The sequence below is a fragment of the Sturnira hondurensis genome, unplaced genomic scaffold (genome assembly GCF_014824575.4).
Source record: "Sturnira hondurensis isolate 20B ecotype Veracruz unplaced genomic scaffold, ASM1482457v3 Scaffold0000880, whole genome shotgun sequence".
NCBI classification, from domain to species: domain Eukaryota; kingdom Metazoa; phylum Chordata; class Mammalia; order Chiroptera; family Phyllostomidae; genus Sturnira; species Sturnira hondurensis.
In genome coordinates, this window is record NW_028073511.1 from 21247692 (window position 1) to 21258985 (window position 11294).

Genomic DNA, 11294 nt, shown 5'->3' on the forward strand with positions numbered 1-11294 from the left:
CTTTTTTTTTACATGTGTATTTGCAATCTATGTATTTTCTTTGATGAAATGTCTGTTTAAATCGTTGGTTCATTTTTGTTGTTGTGTTATTGTTTCATTTTTATTTCAAAACATAAATTCAACTGTGATCCAGCCAGACTTGGAGAGGGAGAAGGAAAATGTGGAACCCAATATACTGCAGCCAGAACACAAAGATTGTAGGATATTCTGAGCAGGTAGGGTTACAGGGTACTCTCCTGAGCTACAGAAGGAATGATCTGATGGCTAAGATAAAATGCAGGTCAAATATTTTAGAGTTGTCCACAGTCTGCAGTGGTGATCTTGCCGGCCTCTCCGTTCCTGGAACAAAAGCACTGCATGGCTACCACAATATTCATGCCTTCTTTCATCTTTCCAAAGACCACATGCTTACCATCCAACCACTCGGTCTTGGCGGTACAGGTGAAAAGCTGAAAACCATTATATTGGGTCCAGCATTTGCCATGGACAGGATGCCGGCACCCATATGATTCAGGATGAAATTGTCATCATCAAATTTCTTTTCATAGCTGTACTTGCATCCCATTCCATTATGGCCTGTGAAGTCACAACCTTAGCACATATATCACAGAATACTTGTGTGAAAACAGGAACCTTTATAGTCAAATCCTTTCTTCCCAGTGCTCAGACCAAGAAAGTTTTCTGCTGTCTTTGGAACTTGGTTTGTGAACAGCTTGAAGGAGATGTGGCCCAAGGGTTTGCAGTTGATGGGGATGTTAAAGAACACACAGTGGGGCTGACCATGCTGTGAACAGGTGGCTCCCGGGTGGTGGCATCTGCCAGTCCTGGTCCATTTTTTTGTTGAGTTATTTACTTGTTATTGAATTTGGAGCTTTTAAAATGTATTCTGGATACAAATCCTTTAGTAAATATATGATTCATAAATATTTTCTCCCAGTCTGTAACATTCTGTCAATTGTACCTTTCCGAATATAGAAATTCTTTTATGTAAAGTCTAATTTATGTATTCTTTTCTTCTATGAATGATGCTTTTGATGCAATATCTAAGAAATCTTAGCCAAATCCAAGTTCTTTAAGATTTATTTTGCTTTTTTTTCTAGAATGATTTATTCCTATGCATTCTAGAATGCATAGGAATAAATCAATTTTTTTCTATAATTTTGCTTATTTGTTTTTGTTTTGGCATAGTGTATCCAATTGTCTAAGCACCATTTATTGAAAGGCCAAACTTCCTCCTTTGAGTTGACCTTGCCCCTTGTCCAAAGTCAGTCTTCTACAATATATAGCATGTGTCTGTTTATTTCTGGACTCTCTTCTGTTTTATTGTTCTATTTGCCTGTTTTCATGACAATTCCACACTCTCTTGGTTACTGTAATTTAAAGAAGTCTTAAAAGCAGAAAGTCTTTTCAAGGTTGTTTTAATTATTCTCTGTCCTTTGCAGTTCCCTAAGAATTTTAGAATTAGCTTATCAGTTTCTTCAAAGATACTATTGGGATTTTGGATGGAATTATGTCAAATATATAGGCCAATTTGTCAAGAATCAGTGTTATAAAAGTATTGAGTTTTGTGATGCATGAACACAAAACTTGTTTTTTAAATATCTTTTTCATTTCTCTCAGCAATAGATTATATTTTTTTTAGTGTAGAGGCCTTGAACATATTTTATTGTAGTTTTTGATGCTATTGTAAATAACATTTTAAAATTAAAATTTCCAATTCATTTTGCCAATACATAGAAAACAATTTATTTTTGTATGAAAATCTGTCAAGTCTTTATATTAGTGCTTGTGGTGATACACACAGTGGGGCTCAGTGCATTCATGGAGACATGAGAAGCCCAAGTAAACACTGAAGTGAAGGTCTTGACTGAGTGATCCATTTGTGAGTGCTAAGGCCACAGCTCATTCTGATCTTGTGAACTATCTATGGCAGAAGATGACTTGTTATTAAATCAGACTTCCAACCACCAGCCAACCTGCTATACCAGTCCTAAGATCATTGTAAAGGATGACAAAAAAGGTGGGAAAGGATTTAGAAGTCTTATTTTGTTTCCTTCCTGGGAAAAATGAAAGATTCATTAGGGATGTTTTGAAAATGTTCTGCAGGAATGTTTTTTTATCCTTCATAGACTCATAATGACATCATAATAGACAGGTGAGGAAGAAGCATCTTCATCCACTGTGTCCTTTTCTAGATAAGACACCCCCACACACCCTGATAACCATCAGATGTGGGAGACACAGTGAGCAGAGGTAGAAAACTCTGCCTTCCTCTTCTCATCTTTTCTGAAGCCTTGGCAAGGTAGCAGGGTGAGGAGGGTGCAGAATGGAGATGACGGGAAGGGCTGGCACACAGCATGGTGTACAGAACAGGCAGCAGAAGACCAGTTTTGTCTGTATCCCATTCTTGATAGATGGTTCTGAATAAGATATTCTAACCTCACAGGACCTTGGTATTTTTTGTTTGTAGAAAAGAGAGATAATAAATTGCTTTTGCTGCAGTGATTCAAACAATAAAAAATCTTAGCAGTTGCATATACACAGATGCATCTAGAGGGAGACCATTCGTAGACAGGCTACAGAGTTGCTATGTACATACAAAAGTCAGATTGTCTAGGTCACAAAGTTTGGAGTTGAAAAGAGACAGCCAGGGTCAACCGAATGGACACAGCTGTTGACCCAGGGCCTGACTAGGTGTATACTGAATGAGAATGAAACTGCCATTAATTCATGGATTCTTGATGCTTTGCTGAAAAACAGTTGCAAAGAATCACATGGTTATTGCCGAAGCCCTTCCCTGGGATATTGATTTAGGAAGACTGCAGATTTTCTGAAGGGTTTTCTAAGTTTCTAACAAGTGCACTGAAGTTCATTGATTCTATTCATTCTAATCTAAGTTTTCCCAGACAGATCACTGTTTACCATCTCACTGACCTGGAAATACACTAGCTTCTGCTGCTCAGATTCACTTTATTAACAATCTATCTCCACAAAAAGTCTAGCCAGAGAGATTACAAACAGAGAGGAAATATTTGGCCAATTTCTTTCAAGTCTGCTGCCTAATATCTTGCTGACTGAATGACTGTGGGTGTTTGGCATGTGGATTAATGTAGAGGACAGAGCAGGAGCCTCAGCCTCGTCATGTATTCGTGGACCCTGAGAGCAGGGTTTCTTGACCCTAGTTAGGATTCCATGGGGAGCTTTCAAATGTTATTGCTGGCACAGTCCCACAATGGCCAATTAAGTCACAGTCTCTGAGGAAGTGTTATGGGCACTGGGATTGTTTACATTCCCAAGAAGATTCCCATTTGCAGCCAGGGTTGAAAACAACAGGTGGAGTTTTCTAAGGTGATTTAGAGACCATGCAAAACACCTTAGAGATCACCTAGTCCGATATATGAAACAGATGAAAGTAGCTCTGGTTCATATGGAGAGAAGCATTCTAGACTTCCGTTCTTTTGCAGCACAGCGTGGATTAAGATGACAACTCTTCAGATTACTGGGTGAACATAATAATTGAATTCCATGCTTATTATTACCAAAATGAGCATATAAAATCAGAGAATTTAGTGATTGATGCAAGTAACAGCATTAAATATAATGAGAAATTTGAAAGCATCGAGCCCAAGTACTTTGTAAACCAGCATTAAATGGCAACCTTGTATGCCATTTTATCATATTTGTGAAAATATAGTGTTTGGCATTTCCATCCTGCCTTTATTTCAAGATCCAGGATGCTAGACTTCAATTAAGTAGAAAGAGGTACACAAGGGAGTACAAATGTAATATACTCATCCAGTGGAGATCCGTACCATCTTGGGTTTTTTTTTTTTTTACAGTTAGTGATTATTTAAAAGGTCATTTGTACCCCCAAATGATCTTTTCCCACCTTGCAGGTGACAAGGTGGAAGGAGTCAATGATTCTTGTCATTGCAGAAGGAAGAATGAGTGCTCCATTCTGAGGAAGAAAAATTGAGCTGATGGAGCCAAATGTCAATTAAGCGCACTTCCAGTGGTTCTGTGATGAGCACACAAATTCTTTTTTTTTATGTAGCCTCTATTCACATTTTTTACATTTGTGTCCTTTGATTGCAATTACAAGTCATGAACAAATGTTATTACAGATGAGTACCAAAGAAGTGACTACACAAAAGAATGAGACATTGAGGATAATTACCATCATCCCAGCATGGAGGGGAGGCAATATCAGTTTTTCCCTCAGACTCAGATGCTACATGCACATCACCCACACATTCTGGAATAATCTTAGAATATTTTGTTTGTCTCATTGCACTTTTGTGCTGCTGTCCATTGATCAAAACCTGGTGAAGGGCATATGCAACTCTGCTATCCTGAGGCCACTGAACATACTTGTTTATATATAGTATGTGCTCTTTGGGCATTCTGTGCCACTTGATTCCTGAAGTTCTTATTACTTCGTTGCTAACGTTCCTCTTTCAAACCCATCATTTCTTTCCAGAAATGCAGCCATAACTGAATATATTCTAAGGAGAGAAAGCTAATCAGTTTTTATGTCTTGGTAATACTATATGTATCAAGACTGATTTGGGGGGGTGGAGAAATTCTAGAAGCCTTCGGAAATTGGAAATAAGAGTCTAACCCTTAGAACAAATATATCCATAGAGCTCTGAAACTGATTTGCTCTCAAACTTGAGGTACACTTTTATTTTCAAATACTTATACTTTGCATAGATTTGGGGAAACTTGTACCAGTGAATAACAAAAGTTGCATAGAAGGATGTTTGTAGCAGTGATATTTATATAGCAAGACTGGATTGAAAACAATCTAAAAGTCCTTTGAAAAAATGATAAAACTGAGTAAATGTACACATTAGAAAACCATACAAGAACAGTGAAAATGATAACTATTCATATTTATCTTGGATAAAAGCCCAACAATATCATGTGTGTAAACTGATATGTAGTGGTAGTGGAATTATCAATTCTTATGATCACTTTTCAAAATAATTATCTTTATTATATTTAATAATTTTATAATTTGTTAATAAATAATAATTATTATTTATTATTTTATTATTCTGTTGAACATATAATAAACATTGTTGAGTGTTTACTATGTCGCAGTTACTAAGTCACTTTATCCTTATAATTGTGAGATAAATGGTATAATTTTAATCATTTTATATATGAGGAAGCCAATACAGAAAGGTCAGGTAACTTGGCCAAGATCAAAAAGCTTTACATTGAACTCCCGCAGTTTGGCTTCAGAGTTTGCCCTCTTCACCACTGTATTATGCTGTCCCTTACAAGTAGGTAAGCCTTTTAAGATTTCTAAATCTTAAAAATGCAAAATTCAAGACAAAGCAATGTGATCATTTTCTTTGCTTTTTGAATTGGGAAATTTTTTGCATGTTTTTTTTTTTAAGATTTTATTTATTTATTTATTTTTTAGAGGGGAAGGAGAGAGGGAGAGAAACATCAATGTATGGTTGCCTTTTGTGCGTCCCCTGCTGGTAGTTAGCCTGCAAGGAACTGGCCTGCAACCCAGGCATATGCCCTGACTGGGAATCGAACCGCGATCCTCAGGTTCGCAGGCCTGCGCTCAATCCACTGAGCCACACCAGCCAGGGCTTGTATGTTTTTAAAGTATGACTGTTAATGAGACAATTTGAAAATATATATTAAAGTTTTTTCATGTAGTTTTTAAACAATTTTTTGTAAAATTTCATAAGAAAATAATCAGAGATGCTCACAAAGCTTATTTTTGGAAATAACTTTATAAAAACAAAAAAAATGGAAATAAAGTATATTAGCTTGCTGGGGCTGTTGTATGAAACTATCACAGATTGGATGGCTTAAAACACCAAAATTTATTTTCTCAGAATTGTGGAAGCAAAAAGTGCAAAGTAAAAGAGTCAGCATATCTGTTTCTTCTAAGACCTAACTTGTTGAAGTGCAGATTGGCGCATGCCGCCTTCTTCCTGTGTACTCGTACAATCAGCCCTCGGTCGCATTGTCTGCATCCTGATCTCTACTTCTTACAGGAACATCAGTTATACTGAGTTAGGGTCCACACTAAGGATCTCATTTGAACTTAGTTAGATTTGTAAAAGACCTATTCCAAATACAGTCACATTCTATGTATGGGGACTGAGCGATTCAACATACAGATTTGGAATGCCGATTTCAGTCCATAAATTAAATATTAAATAATACAAAATGTGTTATAAAATGACCTAATACAATATAGCTAATAGAGAAATGGAAGCCATTAGAAACTTCCTTGATGACTTGCAACAATGAATATTATATATTGGGTAAAAAACAGTTTTTAAAATATAAAAATATATTCCAACTTTATTTAAAAAAAACAAGGCAACAAAAAATTAATCATGGTTCTCTCTGAGTAGTAGCATCTTGTTTTTTTATTCTTGTGTATATTTAAGCTTATCTATAATAAATGCTATTATTTTATAATCAAAAGTTTTTAATATATTACATGGATTATACAGCAAGAGTAGCAATAAATATATGAAGAGCAACCTGCCCCAGTTACATTTATTCATTTATTAATTCAATCAATATTTATTGACTTATTAACTCAACCAATAACTTATTGATTACCTATTTTATGCCTGGAAACCAGGGTCAGGAAGGAAAGTTTAGAGATTGCATAATTTTTTCTTTCTATGTAAAATGTCTATATATGTACATGCTTGTGCCCTAGGTATAAATTTGTGACTCAGAGTTACTCACGCTTCAGAATTTTTAGGGCAACGTCATTCAGTTCCATCATGCACCTGACACACAAGAGGGAACCATGCAGGAGGACACAAAAACAGAAGAGGCTCTAACTAGTTTCTTGAAATATTTGAAAGGGTGCCGCATAGAAGGGCACATAACTTGTAGGCTCATTTTAGAGAAAGGGAATGAAGCTCAATTTAGGTTAAAAGTTTGATTACATATACAGAAAAGAATAATACTTTAAAAGTATCATATAGGTTCTTGGGAGGTAGGGAGTTTAAGGATAATGCTACAATTTATTTTACATCAGAACTCTCTAAATGCTCCACACCCCTGCCATCTAGTGTGGAAGTCACTATGGGTAGCTGCTTATGAGCACTTGATATATGGCCACTACAACTGAAGCATGGGATATTTATTTTATTTCATTTAGCTAATGTTAATTTAAATGTAAATACCAACATGTGGCTAGTGACACCTACTGAACAGCACAGGTCTTGCAGACTTCTTGGCAGAGATGCAACTGATGTGAAGGGTCAATGTTTCACCCAGTTGGAGTCTATGATTCCTGGCCTGAGGTTGTATGATTCTTTGAACTTAACGTTATGGGACGTTTTTTTTTTTTTTCCTATGGGGCATAGGAGAAGAAAAAGATACTCTAGTTGGAAAAGACAGAGAAGGATGACTTGGATTGTTTAAATTACTTTTAAAATATGTTTGCCAAATGTGAAAGTGTGGCAGAGAGCAGACTATTCAATCTAATATGAAAATCCAGAATGCTTGTTATAATTCAGCTAAGGTGACAGGGGACAAATATGTTTGAAACACAATATCAGTGTAGCTACCACAATTACATTTATACAAATCATTTATGCAACAAATTTATAAATGGAATACTGAGACCCAAACAGTCTGAGTGACAGGACCTTATGTACTACACTTACGTGAAGTTTCAGGCAGGCTGAGTTGAACAGCAGCTTCTCAAACAATGCCAGTTTTAAAAATGACAAACGTCGGAGTGGACGCTGCACCTGTGGTTAGCTGAGTGAGTCCAGTGCACATTCCTCTGCATACTAACATAGCCATCAAGGAATGCCGAGGACCTAAAGTTCATTAGATGCATGCTCTAGAGCTTTAGCTTGAAATACCAATTTAGTTTAGAGAAAATATGCTATGAAAGTTTCTTGTGAGCAGCACTTGAAGGTTTATTTTTTAGACTATTCATGTAACAGAGAAAGCAGTGACCTATGTCTTTGACAGATATCTTATCTGTAATAAGCAGGGCTTTGAAGAGAGAACTGCTACTTCAAAACTAGTTGCCTGGTTTTTAACAAGCATTAATGTCAGGAAAGTCAATTAAGAAGTGACCTCCAACAACAAGCCTTTGTCATTTAGCAGTAGTCCACATTCTTTGTCAGCCACGATGTCAGTAACATTAATTGTTGCCCTTTTGCTTTGCATGGAAAGGTCATTAGGAAAAGTTAAGCCTCCTATGTATTCACTGACATTCCATCAAATAGGTTATCGAAGGAGTGGGGAGAAAATACTGGGTAAGGCACGATGAACTCTTTACCTATAGACAACTTTGAGCAGATCAGATCGTTACCTGCCAATTAGCTGTATGACGAGAAATGCTTTTCTTTTGACTTAACCTGAATACCGTACCTCATTGTGATAGTAGCAACAGGGTTACCTTCACTAATGCATGACCATTTTTATTCAATACGCTGGTGTTTAGAAATAGAATTTCCTATTTCTCTAAGCTTTCCTTTTCAGTGGCTATTCCTAATCAAAGATATCTCAGAGAGCTATCAGACTGAACTGCGATAGCTTAAAAAATGTGATAAATAAGATTAGTGAGTGTTATGATGTAGTTAGGAAAATCACTAATAGATACAAGTGAGAAAAACTCATTTTAATTTGGGGTTATGTTTTGAAACCATGAGTAAGAACCAAAGAAGTATAGATATTCTATGCGTGAAAAATTATTTCTGATTGGATATTTAACTTTACATAGAGAGGAACAGCTAGTGAAATGATAAGTGTTTATTTTTTTGTTTGTTTTTTATTTATTTTTAATATATATATTTTATTGATTATACCATTACAGTTGTTCTATTCCCCCCTTCATTCCCCTCCACCCACACACCCCCTCCCCCACCATTCTCCCCCTTAGTTTATAACCACGTGTCTCAAGTTCTTTAGATTCTATATTTCCCCCACTATTTCGCCCTCCCCCCTATCTATTTTCTACCTACCATCTATGCTATTTTCTGTGCCTTCTCCCCCCTTCTCCTCCTCCCACTCCCCTGTTTCTAACCCTCCATGTGATCTTCATTTCTATGGTTCCACTCCTGATCTAGCTGTCCTCTTGGTTTGCTTTTGTTTTAGGTGTGGTTGTTAGTAACTGTGAGTTTGCTGTCCTTTCACTGTTCATATTTTTCATCTTCTTTTTCTTAGATAAGTCCCTTTAGCATTTCATATAATAAGGGCTTGGTGATGATGAACTCCTTGAACTTGACCTTATCTGAGAAGCACTTTATCTGTCCTTCCATTCTAAATGAAAGTTTTGCTGGATAAAGCAATCTTGGCTGTAGGTCTTTGGATTTCATGACTTGGAATACTTCTTTCCAGCCCCTTCTTGCCTGGAAGGTCTCTTTTGAGAAATCTGCTGACAGTCTGATGGATACTCCTTTGTAGGTGACTGTCTCCTTATCTCTTGCTGCTTCTAGGATTCTCTCCTTCATTTTAATCTTGGCTAATGTAATTATGATGTGCCTTAGTGTGTTCCTTCTTGGATCCAACTTCTTTGGGACTCTCTGAGCTTCCTGGATTTCCTGGAAGTCTATTTCCTTTGCCAGACTGGGGAAGTTCTCCTTTATTATTTGTTCAAATAAGTTTGCCACTCATGGCTGTTTCTTTCCCCCTTCTGGTACCCCTATAATCTGGATGTTGGAACATTTAAAGATGTCCTGGAGGTTCCTAAGCCTCTCCTCATTTTTTTGAATTCTCATTTCTTCATTCTTTTCTGGTTGGATGTTTCGTTCTTCCTTGTGGTCCATTCCATTGATTTGAGTCCCATTTTCCTTTCCATCGCTATTGGTTCCCTGGACATCTCCCTTCATTTCAATTAGTTTAGCCTTCGTATGTTCCTCTAATTTGTGACTATAATCAACCAGTCCTGTTAGCATCCCGATAAACAGTGTCTTGAACTGTGCTTCTGAGAGGCTGGCAATCTCTTGGTCGCTTAGAGTTATCGGCTCTGGGACTTTGAGCTCTTCTTGCACCATCTTTTGGGCTGTTTGTGCCTGTTACATAGCAGGATCAGAGCCCTAGGTGTTCACCAGAGCAGGGCAACTCAGTCGCTGGGTTGTGACGTTGTACGTGGGGGCAGGGGTCAAAGAGGAGCAATGGCGTCCCGTCTGCTGCCTCCCGCCACCGCTGCTGCCACCGTCACTGGGGCCCTCGCGTTTAGTCCTACTGCTCGTGAATGTGCCACCGTGGTCAGCCCTCCACCACTGGGTTTGCCCGCTGGGGCCTGCGTGGTCCATCTCACGGTCCCGGATGAACAGTTCATTGCTGTCAGACTTCTGTATAGTTCAATTTTCTGTTCTTTGGCTGTGTCTTTGTTTACTAAACCTTTGTTTTATTCATACTTGGTTGTGGGAGAAGGCACAGTGTTTCCACCTATGCCTCCATCTTGGCGGAAGTCGATAAGCGTTTAACTGGTGGAAAAATAAAACCTTGTGATGTAGTCATACCAAGGCCAAATTAGGAAAATTCTTTTGCATTCATTTCACTAGGTAAAAAGCATATATAATCTGTTTCAACCTATTTTACTGAGACAATGGGATAATACATGCATCTATAAATATCTTGATTCCCTTATGAGAAAAAAGTATATACATTTTTGCCAGTGCCACTATAATCATGATTATAGTGGATGAAGGAAAAATATGTGTTGTCATATGTATGCTTTTCTATAAGTGAAATTCTAGAGGATTATTTAAGATCCTGGATGAGCAATAATATCAATAGTATTTGATTTTACAGGTGTGACACTCTAAAACTCCAAATGCCTACGATGAGGAATATGCAGCATTAAAGAATAATCTGAACCAAAGACTATGCTGACTTTGGGCTGGCTTTCTATAGAAATATGTGCTTTTCCTAAAAGCTGCAACATTGCAAAATATATAGGGTAATAGGTATATCTCTTTGATAATATGTTGTCTTATTTTGGGCTTTAATTTGTACAGAAGTGATTGTAATTCCATTAAGTGCCCCCTTTTGTGAATACACATATTATATTCAAATGCATCATTGGGGAGATGCCTTTTTTATATTTATTTTTAAATGTCTACTGTTTAGTAAAGTAATATAGTAAAATGGAAAGAGTATCCTATGTAAATTTGATGATGAAATGCATTCCATTCTTATTACTGAAGTTTGCTTTGTATTAGGATTGGGTGTATGTAAAAGATGCAAGGATGGATTACCACAGAAATTCAGTATTTCTTTTAATAGAAAAAAGTTAGCATTTTCTTTTTTAATCATTAAATAGATAC

The 11294-nt window shown here is 36.9% G+C and overlaps 1 pseudogene; it reads right to left on the reverse strand.

The window, feature by feature from the left end:
- Nucleotides 1-290: 290 nt before the first annotated feature.
- On the reverse strand, nucleotides 291-783 carry LOC118993791 (peptidyl-prolyl cis-trans isomerase A-like; annotated as a pseudogene).
- Nucleotides 784-11294: the final 10511 nt, after the last annotated feature.